General features: G+C 40.8%; 1 protein-coding gene across 6 annotated transcripts in view; it reads right to left on the bottom strand.

Moving 5' to 3' along the window:
• Positions 1-18,509, bottom strand: part of MTUS2 (microtubule associated scaffold protein 2) — a 322,948-nt gene that overhangs the window by 236,768 nt on the left and 67,671 nt on the right. Inside the window, exon 1 of one of the 6 annotated variants that reach the window (XM_032982807.2) lies at positions 13,119-13,206. The exons of 4 other annotated variants lie outside the window; for them this stretch is intronic. The gene's annotated coding sequence lies outside the window, so the exon portion shown is untranslated. Of the gene's footprint in view, positions 1-13,118; positions 13,207-18,509 lie in introns of those variants that run through there. One more of the 6 variants, XM_032982806.2, reaches the window with a different exon arrangement.

Genomic DNA, 18,509 nt, shown 5'->3' with positions numbered 1-18,509 from the left:
GTCTTCAGTAGAAAGTCTCATGAAAAAAGAACTCTGACTTTGCAGGTTCAGCGTTGACAGTCACCGAGTGCCTGGTACAGAAAAAAAAGTTTTCAGCTGTGCACCAGTCTAGTCTCTGTCAGAGTTAGGCTCAGCGGTTTGATGTGTTGCCAGAGTCTGGCTGAAGTACACAGCCTAGTCAGTCAGGGACTCATTGACCGATACATCCAACCCTGCCTGGTAATGTCCAAATGCAGGATAGCTTTCTAGGGAAGAGTAAGTCTTCACTGAGGTTTCTGCTATCTAGACCACAGTACAAATACAGAAGGTATTGATTTGCCAGGATGTTCTCTCAAAACCCCACGCTGCCCAACACAGTACTTCAATCACTTAGGATTAACCTGAACAGCAATGCTCCACCAGGAGCAGGGAAGAAAGCAGCTGGGATTTTCCGTGCTACTTCCTCCAGTCTGTTTGTAGGTCAAAGACACAGAAGCTTTCAAGACCAAACACAACCATGCTACTTCTCTGTGAAAACAGCGAAGAAAACAGAAATGCACATGATGTGGGATGAAAGTGAAATATTGACTCTCCTGTGCAGCTCCTTGTATTGGCTCACTCGTAACAGCACCCAAGCACCTTCCAATAGTCTATTCAGAGATGTGGCTAACATCTGTTACGTACGGTTCATTCACTCCTCCATCCTGTTTGATTATCCTGTCAATAAGTGGCAACTTTCCCACTTTGTATGTAACCATGACCTTAGTTGTCTTTGGCACATTAATTGGTACGCAGCTTGCATTTTTCAATGGCACAAAGCTTTTTCTGTGGACCATAAAAACTAGCAACAAGCACTCCTCTCCACCTCACAGTCACTGCTAAAACATAACGCTGTAATCACTGGTGAGCCTTGGGGAGCACTGAGATTAGGTCACGGGAGCAATCCTTTGAAGAGCACAGACTACAGCTGACATCTACAATAACCATTAGGGAAATCCAGGGGTTCATTTTCTCTGCAAGAGCAGGGAACAATTCAGGCAACAAAGCAGTCAAAGAGGAGATAATTAAAGAAGATTTACTGAATAATTTATTTTGTGAAAATTAAGTTTAGGGTTTGGAGTTTCTTGTTTAAGGAAAATGTCAGCACTTCAATGGAATATGTGATACAGAGATGTGAGAAACACTAAAATATTAAGATGTGTATTAGAAAACAGTGATTACATTTTAGGATTGTTAAAAAAAAGTTATGACAGTTCTGCTGTATTTTACACACGTCCTGATGAAGACAAATATTTGTTAGTACATTAGCCTGACTTGCACCATTTTCTACAATGTGTAGAAACTTTAACAGCCTAATTGTAAAATCAGAATTGATTTCTCTAGAAAGCTACAATTCAGACACTATTATTGTTCTGCTGCTCTACACAGCATTGCTCTCAGCAAAGATTTAGATTACATTTGACAATGCCTAGATTGTCAAATAACATCAAATTTTCCAATGATTAGTCACTAAGAAAGCAAAAGTAATACCCTGGTGATGTTTTACTGTTATAAAGCCATACAGCACATCAGAAACATGCACTGGAGTCAGTGCACTAAGCAATTATCTGTGTTGATCTGATGGGTAACAGGGCTATGATTTCCAAAGATCCTTTCAGAGCTTGCCATGCTGTTCCAGTTCAAGCTGAAACAGCAGAATATGTTGCAAGGACCTTGAGCAGAGATACGGGAAGAACATTGTTAATGACACCCTGGCAATTCTCACCCCAGTTCTCTTCTGGAAATAGTTTGGATTGTAAAAATTGATTAAAATAATTCTACCATGTTCTATTGCTCACATTAAGACATGAGGGTGGCCACAGAAATGAGAAGCTGCCCGCTGATCAACCTACAGTCGACCTGTGGCCATGAGGCAGTATACGGGTATACACCAATGGGTGTGAGGGTCTGGTGCAGACAGCAGTCCCCAGCAAAGTGTTTCTCCTCCTAGTTTAGTTCCATTGCTAGAGACAGTGGCTGCTGGAGCTGCTGACATTTATCCACTTTAACTAAAGAGGGCAGATGACTGTAAAACGCATCAGCAGAGGGATCAATTTCACCTAACTTTTCATGTCTACGTTATAGATACTACACCTAAACTTTTGGCATCTGGGCATTTAAGATTAGCATTTACACTTTTGTCACAGGCCATGAGCAGAAATAATCATCATGAAAGTCTAAAATAAGTCTCATGAATCCTGCTCTAGAAATACCAATGTCTGTGCACTGACTGAACGGAAATCTGAGTGCCTACTTCCAACATGAACCACAATATGTGCATGTGATTAAGCATGACAGATGCGAGTCAGAATGTGATCGGTTTTATCATCCAGCCTCACTAGTAACAAATTTAATGCTGACTACAGCTGGAGCCCAGAAGAAAAGAGGGGGACTACACACCAACATCACCCCACCATGCCTAGTCACCAAGAACTGACATTTGGGCCAGTGTTGGATCTTGTTTATCTCCCCCATTCCAGCAAAAGACCTGCAAAGTCTGACCAAGCAATTAGCAGAACACCAAGTTAGTAACAGTGAGCCACTGACTGAAATGGAGCAGTTTTGGAGATGAAAGATAGGATAAGAAATTATTAGGATAACATCAAAATAGTCTCAGTTCCTCCCCAGCAGGCAGCAAAAAGGCAGCAAAAAAGGGTGTCAGGGAGAGAGTCAAAGGGAGATGGAGAGAGAAAACTTCATCTTCACCAGGCACAATTTCCAGATCAAGGAAGGCCTTCCTAGGCCATCAGGCAAAACACGGGCCTTTGGCTACAGGAGCCCTTAACATTCTCCATGGCACTGAGTAGACAGAAACCCTATTGTCAGTCTGGTGAGATCAGGACCGCAGGGCACTTTCACTCCTGCACTACTCCTTTGGGCAGAGGACCAAGAGAGTGTTATACATCAATTTTCAAAATGAGATACCATACCTCTGCAGGAAAGGGAGAGCACCTTTTATAGCACAACAGCTGCGTATATGAACTTACATTGAATGATACTTTCAAGAACAGGGTGAGGAAAAAGAAAAAGGCTAGTTCAAGATTATGAGCAGAAGATAAATACATTTTGTCAGATGAGAAACTGAAATCTCCCCTTTATATCCATAAATACCATGCTAATAGGGAAGGAAATATGAGGCCATGGAGTAAGGCATCTTCCTGTCATGTTTCATTATGCATCTCTAAAATAAAGCTTCCTATTTTTTTTTAACTAGGAGAATTATCACATGATTTATCATTGCTTTTCACTCTGAAAACAGGAACTTACGGATTTCAATAACAACTCACTATAAGAATAAAAATCTAATAAAACGTGTGGTTCTTGTAAGGTACACTGATTCCTTCAGCTGAAGCAAATTTTTTTTTTTTCTGGAACATGTAGTAGTAGTATCTGTATATATTGAGGAATAAATTCAGAAATGAATGGCATAAAATGAAAGGAAGAGGCTAGTCACAAAGCATTCAGTCACGCAGTTTACTCATTTATACACTGTTTATCTTCTGGTATATGCCACAAGAAGTAATCATTAAATAAACAACTTCTTTAGTAGGTAATAAAATGTTATTGAGTTTCCAGACTCACAACATGTGCTATGGCTATAAATCAGACTTATTCTAAATTTGCAGCACTGGGAGGCATTTTAGAAATGCCACATTTGAAAGGGAATCACTGGATTTTTGTTTCTCTATAGTCTGCCTCCGCAGAAATCCTGAGAAGGGCATGGGTGTTTGGAAATATGCCCATGACTTTTCAGCTACATCAGCTGTTATGATACGCAATATTACATCTCCTGCAAACCTTGCCTAACTTTAACATTCATTTTAAATGAGTATAAACCACTTTCAGATGTCAGTTACGGTTACTGCCGAAAGTGTTCTGCTGTAAATTACCAATCACAGTGCCCTGGGAAAATCTGCCAAGAGATGATACAAAAATGATGTTGATCAACACTGGCAACCCAGACACAGAAAAACAAAGTAATGAGAGAAACATCTCTCATTGTCCTAACCGCCCCAGTTTTGAGGCATGCTTGGGTTCCCAGCAACCCTTTAACTAGAGATAGCAGCCTAAAATTTGCTCCTGCCACCCTCTGCTTCTGAACTCCTTGAGGAAGAGCAGCTAGAAGCCAGCCAACACTTTTTACTAGTGTTCTTGACTAGTATCTTCTCTTCTGATGAAGATGAGGACATCTGTGAGGAAGGTAGGGGTGTTCATGTCCCTGAATGATGAAGCTAGACAGTAACTCCTTTTAGTAATTCTGTCTGTAGCTTACATCCTCCAACCTACAGAATATCTGTTGTCCCAGGAACATGGGGAGGACTGGGTGCCCTGGGGAAGAGACTTCACGGTGCTCTAGGATACATGAAACCTTCACAACAGCTCTGTGGATGCAGCAGGGTGATTAATGTTGTATGTTGTCACCTGAGAACATCTGCCACGATCTGAGGAGATGCATCATCTGTCCCTCCCAGACAAATATCATTTAGACAAGAGATTAACATGTTTTAGAGGACTCCTTACGTGTGGGTGCTCCCATACTGTTCCTATAAAGACCTCTCTAGAAAAAGCTTTGCATTAAAAAAAGTATATTAACTTCCCTCTGTCTCCAGCTCATAGCGTGTCTGAGAATCTTATATACTAGCAAGTGATGCAAGCAAGGAGGACATAGCTACATATCAGTTCAGAGTAAAGTTGGACAAAGCAAGTTATGCAAAAAAATATTAACTTCTTGTGTCTGTACCAGGTAACTGATGATGAAAATCCTGTTCGTTTCCTCATATTTTTTGTTCTTTATATTTTAAATGAGGCATAGATACAGATCACTGTATTAAGTCCTAATTCTTTCAATGCAATAAAGACAGATTTTTAAAACTTTGTTTCAAAACCTGAAATAACAGCTGGACATTCCCCAAAATATAGGGAGTCCAAATTTGGGGATGAGCTTGTACAGTCTGCTTTGAACCCCACTTGAAAAGAATAAGAAACACTACTCGGAAGCTGATGATGCACGGTACTAAACTTGCTGAGCATTGCGCATCTCTGCCCAGCAGTTGCTGGCCTGCACACTTATGGTACTACCAGAAGGTCTGGGAAGGCATGGTGTGGAGGTACCTGTGCTGAACCGTCCCTGTGCAAAAAAATTCAGTCCGGTGTATCTGGGTTATACTCTCTTAGAGGTTCTTGGCAGAGATTTCTCCATTAATTTCTCGAGGGAAGACAGTGTGAAAGTGCCATGGTGTAACAGATTACCTATTCTTGAACCCAACCTGATGTACCACACAACACTGCACAGGGAAACATCCAGTCTGAGCCAGCATTTGCCAGAGGGATCTGAATGATGTGCTGTACAACACTTATGACTTCTGTTTTAATTTTAAAAAGAAATTAAATAAGTGCTCAAAGTGATTAAGAGCTAACAGTGTTCTGTTTTTTACATTATGGGCCTTAGTCAAATCCAGCAAAGACTAGATCAAAGGTCTCCTGATGTAAAATAAGGGTTTCTCCAGGAAGAGAAACAACAGAGGTCATGGAGCAAGAGCAAGAGACACAATTTTGGAAAGAAAGGCAAATGTATCAAGTCAATAAGGCATGGTCTCGTGTGAATGACATGTGGCACATGTTGGTCACATGGCTCACACTCAGGTACACTGGTGGTGTTGGTGGAAGGTCTAGAGCAAAACAATCAAACATTAGCTCTATTAACCAGATGGATCACCCAAGACTCTCCTGTGAGGTCACCAGTCTTTGGAAACTGTGCATACAGAAGTTGGAAAGAGAAGATATCAACACCAGACAAATAGGACTCACTGTCTCGAAGACTATGAGTACTTGTTCGGGCACCTATAAAAGCTTAATCATAATCTGTGGGGAAATCCCTGTCATCTTCAACAGAATTTAGATTAAAGCTTTAGTACTTGAGAAATTGCTTCTCCCTCTCAGACCAAGATTTATTCTTAATGCCTTTCTATTGCTCTGCTGCTGACACAGAAACTCTGCTTTTTTTTTTTTTTTTTTTTATTCCTATTTTATGTTATAATCCTTCTTTACCACTGTATTATCTTATTACTACTTATCTATGTCATTATTATTATAGTAAAAAGTGAAAAACTGCATGAAGAAAATTACGGTAATTAAACTTGTATATGAAATGGAAGACTGTTAACAAGTTACTGCACTTCCATACAAAATCTGCTGCCACTGTATGTATGAGCAGGGAACGGGAGCAGAGATGTAATTTTTCTGGAGACATTAGCCATGAACTGCAAGCTACTAAAAGTTTTCAGAGACCAGAAAGGGAAAGGTCATCTTTTCCTCTACCTTACATCCATTTCTTGTAACTGAGGTTCAGCTCTTTCAGGGACTGTAACTTCTTTTCAGTCTAAGCCAAGTCTCATTTTTCAAGCAGTCCCATTATATTTATTTATGGAGTAATGTCTTGTTGAATGCACTGTTGGCAGGATCTGGCTCTGTTTGGATAAACAAGTTGCCCCATACAGATCCAAATGTCACTTTCATACAGAGGAAAATATCCCAGGTTAGACAGATGTATTGTGACCAACACATTAACAACTTTTACTCCCCTTCTGTTGATTGATTGAAGAATTATATCCATGAAATTGGATGATTTATACAATTGCATTGCTTCTTGGCTAGAATAAGCTTTTGCCAGTCACATGCTCCTGAAGAATGGCAGCTTGCAGCATAAATCTGACGTAATTTGATACGCAGTGTGGCACACAATCAAGATGAAATGATCCTTAGATGATTCTTCCATGTGCAAATCACTTCAGGAAGACAATTTTAATAATGATATTTTCTTTTTTATTAAGTTCTTCAGACTATCTTTTTTTTTTTTCAGATAATGAGCAATTGCATCCAGAAGTAGCTATTGTCAGGTTAACATTTTATTAATCCTTTACCTGGAACCAATATCCTAAGAAACCAAAGGATCTGGCTGTCACTGAAATACTCAATACTAAAGGTCTTTTCCAGATTTGTCTTCCACAGTGCCTCCTCATTATCAGAAATGATTATCTCTTCTTTTTAACAGTCCTAGGTTAGTTATGCAGGTGTTTTATTTGCTTGTTTCTCCCTTTCTCTTCCTCACCCATATCCCTATGTTTTTACTTCCCTCTCAGACAAGAGTAAAGGGAAATATTGTGATTGATAAGTACAAATATAAACAGGTAACAGTATTTTAAAAATACATGACTCTTTCCAGTCTCAGTCAAGGCATTGTGCCTGCTCAACATTAGGGATAATCCATGTCCAGAACTGAACCGATGAGCTACCAGTGGGACATACTGCACCCAGAGCAACCACCACATTTAGATTCCCCAGTAGCAATTAAGATGAAACAATGCTGAGAAAATGCCTAGTCCCTGTATTGTCAGTGTACCAGGCTTTAAACAAGCACAGCTTTTTGCTTCATGTATAGACTTTTCATGTGAAGGAAGAGCAAGTTGATGCCAGTGTTACCAAGAGTAAAAGCTTCCATGTAGCATTCAGAAACTAGCCCCAGAACAATTTAATTTCATCTTTTATAGCATGCTTCTCCCAAAAAGCTCTTCATGGAGGTAGGATTAGTGATTAAGATATGGGGAGGTTGGAACACATATGTCTGTGAAGACTGAAATTAATGTGATTATGCTAAGCAGAATGTATTCTGGGAGTCAGTGGTTTGCAAAGATTTAATGAAATCTGCCCCAAGCACATAATTTTTTCTCTAGAAAATAAAGCATGATATTCAGAGAAAGTTGGGATAAAGGGGTATTTTATGGGAAAGCAGAGGAAAATTAACTGTCACTTTATATGAAACACCTTCCCTCTGGTGTCCCATTTTGATTTCTACCATAATAAAGCAATTATAATAAATTTATGATCCTGAAGTACTATTAGTGCCTCCTTCCTGCACGCCACATTTTTCCTCATAGGGGGAAAAAAAGGAAAGAAACAAAATAAAAAAAAAACAACACAAGCAGATAATGAACTCATCAATGTGTGAGAAGTATACTGGGGATGAACATTAGCAGTGGTTATCCTTCTAATACTCCACTATTAGGTCTAGTTCTATGAAGAGATTGTGCCTTGGAGGATATAAGAAATCCTAAAATATTGTCCAAAGTCCATGAAATGCCGTTGTTTTGATGTCACATATTGACAGTTTTCATGAAGCATGAGCTTATCCAGAAGGACACACAGTCTGTGATGCCAATAATTCTGACTGCTTTGGAAAATGTGTGCATTCAGATCTGTGAGTGAGGGTTTCCCCAGTGCAACAAATCTGGTCTTTTTTATTACGCACATGACCACAAAAGAATTTTCGTTTTTGATTATGTCTGTTGCTCACCTTGTTCTCAACCACACCACATGTCCTGCAACCACACCTTATATCCTGTACAGCACAGTGGAGCGATACACGTTAGGGCAGCTTAGTGTTGCAGGATGACGGTGTGATGTGACACAGCAGCAGAGTGAAAAGCATGACGGGTCATTTGCAATGTAACATGGCTTTCTAGAAACCAAGCTGTTGCAACCTTCTCAGTTCATAGTGCTTCTAAATGCCGGTCACCTTCCACGGCTTATGCAAGCAATTTCCCTCATGATGCTCAGAGGCATTTCTGCACAGTGACGAGTACTTCAAGCACAAACCAAATGTTCAGTGATTCATACTGGTATTTTGTTGGAAAATAAACAAAACTATATCTGTTCATCTTGGTTGCAGGATGACCAAGTAAACACCTGAGTGAACAAATCTACTATTTTGCTTTTAGAGCCACAGCCAAAGATATGAGATACTCCCAAACAACAGAAATATGCATCTAGGTAACTCTAACAGCAAACAGCTGTCTATTGAGTATGTATGTGAGTGTGCTTACTTTTGTTGCTTTCTTCCAGTATAGAATTTATAATAGTCAAAATTGTGTTCCAGATGCATTTGTTTCTGAGAAGTGTGTACACCAGTTCTGTGCATAGCAGAACTTGTAAGACTATTGCTCAGTTACGCGTAAATTCCAGGGCTGAATCACAAGCATGCAACAGCAGAAATAACCTGCACTGTCTGCACTGGCAAGAGGTTGCCTTCAGAAAAAAATACCTATGCCCAAGCATTTGTGCACACAGTCCAGCAGACAGGAAAACAGAATTTCTTCCAAGCTATCTATCTGTGTGCTCGTGAAAGTAAAACCAGACTGTATATACTTACAGGTGAAAAGATGAAAAACTTCTATTTCCGCTCTTTTTACCAATCACGCTCCAAGTAACCTTATTCAGGGATATCATGGGATCTTTTCTACCAGCATCTGAAGTTCATAAACCAATTAATAGTATTTTTTCAAACAGCTCATTTCATGAACTGAATTATTTAAAGGTACTGAACTCAAAAACTCTGACCTTAGGTCTGCATTCTGGGAACAATCTGATAAGAGAAGGTAGAAATATTTCCCAATTCTTTATTTTCTTTTTTATTTTTACAAAGTTTCTGAAAAGATTAATTCTAGACTTTACTAATTGTTTTGAGTTGTAGTGAAGAATACAATCAAAGGCAAAAAGTGAAACTGCATCTTCAAAAGCCAAAACTCTGAAAATTTTCCCCAGAATATCTAGATGTCTCTAAGTATGGGATACCCCTCTTAAGTAATCAAAGCTGGTAGATGTTCGTAAGTGCTAAAAAGAAAAAAAAAAAAATCCCTAGAATTTACTAACATAGTAAATACCTTAACCATACCTTTGTGCTTTTTATGTATCTTTCAAGAACAGTTTATGGAGGGGAACATCACTTATCACTATCCAATATAAGAGCAAATATTTGTTACGTACTTACTGTTCCTATTTTCATATATCCTAAAAGACGCATAATGCTAACAATGCTCACAAAAGATGGAGTCCCAACTTAAAACAGTAAGGGAATTGCAAAGGCAATTGTAAGGGACAGCAGTACATAAAGTAAGGCATAGTTATTACATCAGCTGTATAAATTGTCTCTGTTATTTCACTGGTTATTTAATTTCTGTCCTAATATAAAGCTATATAGATATTTGCAACCAAAGACGGCTTATGCTGATTTAATTTAACTACAAGATTTCTGTTAGGACAGTGTACTTACTAGTGACTAGTTGCATATACTCTGTTGCATATTCAAAACTCTTCCTTGTCCAAAAATAATTGTCTTTCTTTTTTACACTGAGAATTACAAATATGGATACCCACTGAAGCTGTGGTACAATAAAGAACTCTGAACATTTTCTTTGTTTAGTGGGTAAAAATAGACAATTAGACCAGACTAGACTACACAACTGAAAAACTGAGTATTTTTCATAACACAATTGATTTCTTACCACATGGTGCCATTTAAGGGATTATAACAACTCACCAGGGTAATATCAAGCTTGATTAGAAGCCAGGGGACCTGACTGTTATCTCCGTTAAGCCAGTGAAAATCTAGACAAAAATGTAATTGACACCAGCAACTCTCAATTTGCACCAGTGTAACTAAAAGGAAAGTTAAACACTGAATCTTTGATTGGGAAGTAGCTTTTCCGTTTTGCTTGGATAAGTCATTTCCATATCTCTGAGTGATTAACAGTGACTGTTTCAACACTCTTGAAGATATCAAAGACTGTATTTGGTGTTTTCATTGCTAGGTACACTGATACTATGTGGGTTTGAGGAAGTGCCTTCATATAAAGAACAATTCATACAGCAAATAAAAGTAATTTCTTATGTAAACTTCTCTGGTTTCTCTGAGAAAACCTTTAACATGCCCAGCATGCCAATCCCTTTGCCCTTCCATAAGTAAACATCTAAAGATAACGGGCTGGATTTTTCCACAGATATTGAGGCATACAGGAGTGGAAGTAAGATCTGGGAAGCTTTTCAGGAATTCCCAAGCTAGGTGTCACAAAACACAATCAACAGATGTTTCAGGGCTGGATTCATCTGAACTCAGACATTTACAATGCAGGTAAATATGCATAAGGTAGTTGACTAAATTCCCTCTGTCCACAGTGGGTTAAAACAGTAACTTCAGTAACAGTGGAATTCATCTCATCCTAAAAAAAAAGTCATATATGAATGTGGCCCCAAAATTGCTTATTTCTCCTTATTGACTCTAGGGGACAGGTTCAGGTCGACCAGGTCTGATACACATGTCTATATCACACATATTTTTAGTTAATGGAAATAAAACCCATGTTTTGCACCTTCAAACCTGACTATGCAGAGAAACTCCTGATTTGCTTCCATTTTGGCCTATTCCAACTGTGACTCTTCCTCACTGGTTTGCTACTGGGAGCACCTGCGCTGCCTGGTGTGGATGAGGGATCATCAACTTTGGCCCAAGGGAATGCCCCTGGTGCTCTTTTATGCCATCCTACAAGCAACACACTGAGGCTACCATCTACACAGTGGTAAATCACATCAGTTTTTATATAAATTAAACACGCATGGGACCATTCTCTGACAGTGAAACCAGCTTCCCTGGAATAGGCCCTGTCCATCTTGCTGAACTCTCACCATTCAGAAGGGAAGAGGCTGGTGGTGGGTGATGCCATTCATAAGTGCTAGCAGTCATCTTTCTTTAATAAGGTTATTTTCCTCTTATACATAGCTACGTGCTGTGTTAATTACCTCTGGATACAGTTTAGCCCCCAACATCCCCTTTCCGCTGTGGAAAAAAGCTGCTGCCCCACCTGGCTGAACGCCCTATGTGGGGCTGAGGCTGCACCCAGCAGATTCGTATGCCCTGGCCACTTCCAGCACAAACATCCCATTGGCTTTTTGGCAATTTGTATCTGCAGAGGAGAGGAGACTTCAACCAGTAACTCCAGAATTGTATTTAAACTTGAAAACAGAAGGAGCCAGAATCAATTGAAATGTGGATGAGGTATAATATGAAGTGAAGATGAGGCAATCTGGGGTTATACACCTTTTCTGGTGAGATGCTGCAAAGGATCCTCACAGCGCAGATGCTCCCTGCGGTAATAATGATTGTCCAGAAAACAGCAAGCAGCATGTCCTCGCTTGTCAGCCTGTCTTCCAATTTTCTCTGCTCACCAGTGGTATACCTGCTAGCCTACCTTCTCCATCTTCTATTAATTTATTTTTCTTTTATTCTTGTTTATTTTTATCATCTGCTGAGTATCATAAGTGACATGTAGATAACACATATTTATCTACCTATGTGAACATACCTTCATAACTTCACACACAGACAGATGTTTTGGTAAGAAGACACCCTCTCATGGAAAATTTTGTCTAAATTTACACTCCGCAAGAGTAATACAAATGTTTATATGATTTTAATTATGTTTGAGTCAGGACTTTCTCTAAACAAATAAATGTGGTCCCTCAATGTGTATAATTCACATCTTGGAGAGGTCTGATAGGACTTGAGAGGAGGTAACTGTCTGTAAACAAAAGCAAAACTGATTAATCAATTTTACTTCTCTCTGCTGACTGAGACCCTGAAAGGAAAACCACCTGAACAGCAAATTCAAAATAATTCAGTTCTTGCAATGGAAAGCCCTGTGAGAAGCAGCTCTGCTGTACCAGCTAGATTAAAGCCAGCAGCATCCACAGGCTGAGCTGAGGAAAGTCCCAGGGCCTCCCTTGAAAGCAGGGGGGCTGGAAGGCTGGACCCCCTCCCCAAACACTGGCCAAGCATGACAGGCTGCACACCCTATTGCATGACCAAACCCCCCAGCTTTGGTTCTGCCCTGAATATGTGTCTGGCCCCTTTAACTGCTGAAGCTGAACTTCTCTTGCCATAGGTGCCTCCTTCAGGCAGAACCTTTTTAGGAAATATTAACTGAAATATTTCTAGGCCTAGGGAAAACACACAGTAAGAGACACCTGTGTAACACTTTCTATTACAAGTTTTAGCATCCTTGTCCTCTGCTGCATACAGTTTGGCAGAGAGTGGCTTGTGTCTTGCATGTAATTTTTGTCCTTCTAGAGGCAAAATATGGCCAATTTATGAACATCTTTAAAAAAAAAAAAGAAAAAAAAGACAACCAGCAAACCACGGTTCAGTCAAGATATTAACAGCTAAAAAAGCTATTATAGCAGCTAGAAACCATGAAGATTTAATCTTCTCTGACCATGCTCTGTCCCTCCACTACTCCTGCTGCTGAATAGACATCACAGGCATCATCTTCGCCGAATAACGGAAGAATGAAATCTCTCAGGAAGAAATATTGTTTCTCCTGTAAGAAAAGACAGAAGTTTTCTCCAGACCCATGGCTCCCAATTGGCTAATTACATCTTGCTAGCAATGTGCAATAGCAGCCCTTTTAAATTGTTTTATTTGATCTGTCCTGGCCAAGCTGGTTGTGTACCACACTTTGAGAGCTGGCAGCACCAGGAACCAGGGATCACAGACACTTAGGTGATCCTGTACTGAATGAGCCATCCCAGCCAAATTTCCAACATGTGCTGTGACACCGAGCAAGCAATCTCCATGCTGGCAAGACCAGGAACAAAGCTACTATTGGCGGAGACAAGAGGGGGCAGGCCAGCCCCCAGGATCAGGACAAAGGCAAGTGGAGGCCATGAGTTAGGAGATGCAAGGGAAGGTGTGGGATGCTGTGAATGAAACTTGCCATGAAAAAGTCAGAAACTGCTTTAAAATAATTCTGCTGCCTGTGTGCTTATACTGGGTCTCATCTTCATTTCTTTCTCTTCACTAAACAAGCATGTGTGACCTATTCTCATAGAGATTTCATCTTCAAAAGAGGCAGCTTATATCTTCGTTCTGCCAATTTTCTCAGGAATAATGTCCTGCTCTCTGCCTGTACTTGTGCTTCATTATTAGCAGAGCACTTTCCTACCACTAGATACCATTTTCACAGTTGGTTTTCATTTCTGATGCCACAATGATGATTTCATCTGGTACAAGCAGTGATGCATATGCGGTCACACACTGCTGTTGCGAGCATAACATCCCACAATCAATGTAAGGCTAGAAAAACTACCAAACTGCACATTTCAACAAAACAGCAGGTGTTCTGAATACCACCTATAACTTTAAGTGAACAATTTCAGTAATGGTTTTGTCAGTCCTTCCTAGAAGCAGTCCTAATGGGCAACAAATAACAAAATGAGGTTCAGCTGGTGAAAGAAAAGCAGGATATGTTGAGGGAAGGGAAATTATTATCATAAAACACTTGTATAGCCATGTGAATTCTGCACTGCGCTATACAGAACAGAGATCACACCTCACCCCTGCCCTAAACTTCTTGCCGTTGCCAAGACAACCACATCAGTGTAAGAGAAGCAATGCAGAGTCCAGTGGTGAGACCTCCTAAGGGGATGAGCTGGCTACTAGGCTTTGCTAGGAGAAAGTGTATTGGTGCAAAGGGCTGGACAGATGCTCTGACTATGGCCTGATAGATGCACTCAGCCAAGGGCGGAGGCTATGGAGACACTGTGGGAATATCCCAACAAACAGCAGGGGCTCCTGGTTCCCAGAAATGCCATTGTCTTACTGGATGAGTCAGGCTCTAGGGAACATCACTGGGAGCTCCCAGCAGCACCATCAGGAGATCCAACAATGTCATCACCTCCTCAGACAAGCTACCCCTTCTCACTTCTGCCTAGCTTGTTACAGGAGTGATGTATCTGCCTAAGCCTCGAGTTACTGAGCCCTTATGGAAAGCTTCTCCCTCCAGCATTGGGCTTTAGGCCTTGGTAAGATGAAAACGACATGTAGCAAGCGCATGTGGATAAAGGAGATCACAAAGTATTTTATAGTATCAGCTTATGAAGCCTGTCTAGGGCTCGGTCATGCTCCCTAAAATGACTGGAAGGTAGCTGGTGCTTGCTTGCATTATAATGCCTCCCTCATGGTGCCAACTTATTCGTCCCTGGATTTTCCCCTGTTTTACTACAGCTCCTCTAATACAGCATCAAAACCACTTGCACTAATACCAAGACTGGGCCATGACAGACACATGTCCAGTTCACGTGTTCTGGGGTTTAAGAATTTTTATTCTTCTCCCAGCTCACATATTTCACATGACTCAAGTTAATTAAATGGCAGAATGGGATATGGCAAAATGTTTATTTCTCACCGAAACAGAGACAGCTACATGAAAAATGTTGTTATGCTAGCCATATTTCACCACAAGGAGCGAATACGTATAATTATAATATCTGTGATTACATAATGTCAAACATAGGAAAAATAAGCAGCCCCACATTTTGAGGAATAAATCGTAACCTGTATTATCCACATTCAGGCTAAAGATTCTGGATCTTGTTCCAACCACAGAAATAAAATATACCCAGCAGTAATTGAAAAACAAATGAATCTGATTATAATCTTACCATACTCTCTAGCTTTTGCATTCCTCAGCTATGCAGCAAACAGATGGAAAAAATCACGTTACATGCACCAGGAGACAAATTTTTAAGGTATCTCTGCAAACATCAGTTATCTTTGCACTTAAGTATTTCTGGCCCTGAAGCTTGGGTTGTGTTGCATTACATCTGTGAAATGTTTGGCTGTTGGTTCATAACATATTTTGACACTGGCAGTGGACCCGCTGATCAAAATATTGCTGGGTTTGCGGGTTTGCCTTTGCATCCAGACTGTGGGCAGCAAGCAACCCGAAGACAATTAGAAAATGCCAGATTATTTTGTAGCTTCTGAAGGTAGTGTTGTTAAAGACAAATTTCAAATACTAGGCCTCCAACATTACTGGAAAAACTCGTATGTCCAGAGAGGCAAAGATTGTATTTTCACTTCAATAAAGTGAAATTTATTGAGTTATTCCTGTGGGGGCATTTGGGACCCAGCAGAAGAGACATGTCCCAGGCATCAACCAGAGGTTTTGCATCAGGACCCAGCCTCTGCCGCAGGGACATCTTGGGGCCACCTCCCTGGCTGCAGCAGCTGCAGCCCTGGCCGCCATTTTACCTCAGCCCTGACACGTCACTTGTGAGGGTTCAACAGCTGCTCCCTGAGGAGCGGAGCAGCCCCTGTTGAAGGTCACAGTGGGGACACATGCCCGGAGTGAGCCACAGCCTGGCGGGGAGCCATATATGATGCCAAAATCCCCTCTGACACGTGAGAGGGGCAGAGGCCCTCCCGCTCCATGGAGCAGCTGCCCTGAGGGACACCAGGCAGGAGGGGAGACACAGAAGCACAGGACACGGGGGCACCTACTTGTGTCACTCGGCCCGGCCCTCTGCCGTTCCTGGGACGTGTGAACGTGCTGCAGCAGGACGTGGGAAACCGTGGCCACAGCCGCACGTTGGGGCCCACAGGCGGAGAGGAACCACCAGGCCATGGCTGCCCAACCTCACAGCCGGGAGGGCTGGGCCATCCCCCTGCCTCAGGCTGCCTCCCCTGCCCTGCCACAGCCCTCTGACAACAGCTGGGAACAAACGGAGGACATGGGACTTCATGGCACAGTAAAGCTCCACACCGGCCAGCTTCAGTGCCCCAGGCACACTCATTTCATCAGCAGCACCATAGTCCAAGCTCACAAACTGAACAGATCTTCCACAGATGTCAGCCAACACCCCAGAAAGCAGAGGGGCTTGTGCTGACAGATCCTGTGTTTTGAGAGTATAATAATAAGGGGTGAACCTCAATTGATTTTTGTCTTCTTGAGACCAGGGCATTCCCCATGCCCTCTCTGCTTCAAATGCTGCTTACAGCTCTGCTGCTGATGCCCCCCCTCCTCGAGGTTCGTGGATCTCTCGTTATCACAGCATCTGCAGTCTCCAACACAAAACTCTCCCAATGTACACGGATACCTGTAATTCTAAATGCAGAATCCATAATGTCTATATATGCATCTATAAATGCAATCTCCCTGAAGCCTCCATGGAGTTTCCTCCTTCTCTGGCTAACAATCTGCAGCCACACTGGAATGAAAGGTGATGTGACTCATTTCTCTGTGAGATGTCTTAAGGACTGCTTTAAAAGCTGTAACAAGAAGCACACAAGGCATGGTAAGACGCAGTATGCAAAAATGTGGCTGCAGTTCCATTATACGCTTTGCAAACCATTTATTTTTCTAATTGCCTTTGGCTGATAACTTTTGTAAAATAGGTAAGTATTAAGAAAACCTGCAACTTCAGTTCCAAAGTATCGTCTTTCTGTTCCTCAACAACCTGCATACAGTTAAATAGATATTTTCTGTTGAACAGCTTTCATGGATGAGGTCCAAAATGAGCATTAAATAAACTGTTTATAAAACACACTTCTTTTGATGCTCATCCATCACAAGAAAGTGTACTTGAAGTTCATCCCTGAATTGATGTAGTTTCACCTGGAAAAAATACACTGTCATATATTTGACATTCTGTCAATATAATTTTTCCAGATGAAACAGTCAAACCCAATGACTGTTACACAAACCAAATTAAATACTAGTGTGCCCTTCCCTCCTGCAGGAAGAGAATGATCTTAGACAAAAATCAGCATTCACTGAAAATGTCTGAATATTTCTATTGATTTCAATGGAAGTTCACATTTGTATTCATATAAAAAGACTAATGCTACATATTCACAGTGGCCTGAAAAATACTATGTCCAACAACTTACTGGTGACAGTCCCTTATTTTCTTCAGAGCTTGCTTTTTCTTCTTGCAGTTTGTTGGGCTGTGGCTACCCTTGATGGGCAGGTGTGTAACACAGGGTGTCAGAGAACCACACTATCATTTGCCCTCAACTAGAAACACACGGTTTCCTTTTCACCGAATGACGCTCAACTCTGTCAATCAGCTCTTTCTTTATAAGTTAGCAAGATGCCTTTACATTATTGCCTCAGCCTTATTGATTTTTTCAGTACTTAAATGCTTTAAGAAAATCAATGTTTCAGCAAATAGAGTGGAGCAGAAGTTTCGTAGAATCCCATTTGTCATTCCAGCATCCGAAATCATGGTGAAATTAAACGAAGTAACATGTATATGTGGGATGATAAATATAGAGAAAAACTACAGAAGACATAGAAAATCGGTGAGTGGAGAGGCATGAAATTAAAAACAAAACAGAAAAAGAGAAGCTGAAGATAAAAGTAGTAGCTGTGGGTAGGATTTACCTTAGCTAATTTTAGCAATCTGAAATTTAGATGCCTAGTCCAAGATAATCAACTTAGCTCTCTCCATATAGTCAATAAAGAGTGGGAGCCACCTCCACAGGGGATTCAACCAGTTCTAAGATAGGTCTTTGAAGACAGGGCAATGCATCACACTTTTCCTCAACTATCCCAAAGTCTAGATGATGGGCTCAGAGGAGACATAACTTTTGTGTTGTAACAGCACTGCAGTTGATGTAGGATCGTGCACTAATTTGAGTGTTGGACCTATTTAATAGATGGTCTTTCAGTTCAATATTTTTAACTTTTAAGATCAGAATCATTTGGTTTTCATGGTAATATCTGACATTTCTTGTGTCAGAGAAAAGATTTTCTTATAGCTGCTCATCAGCAAGCCCTTGTCTGAACATTTAAATAATTTACAAGCACAAAGTCTATTTG

The sequence above is a fragment of the Tyto alba genome, unplaced genomic scaffold, assembly GCF_018691265.1.
Source record: "Tyto alba isolate M040663 unplaced genomic scaffold, T.alba_DEE_v4.0 Super-Scaffold_2, whole genome shotgun sequence".
NCBI classification, from domain to species: domain Eukaryota; kingdom Metazoa; phylum Chordata; class Aves; order Strigiformes; family Tytonidae; genus Tyto; species Tyto alba.
This window is presented reverse-complemented; position numbering and strand designations above follow the sequence as displayed.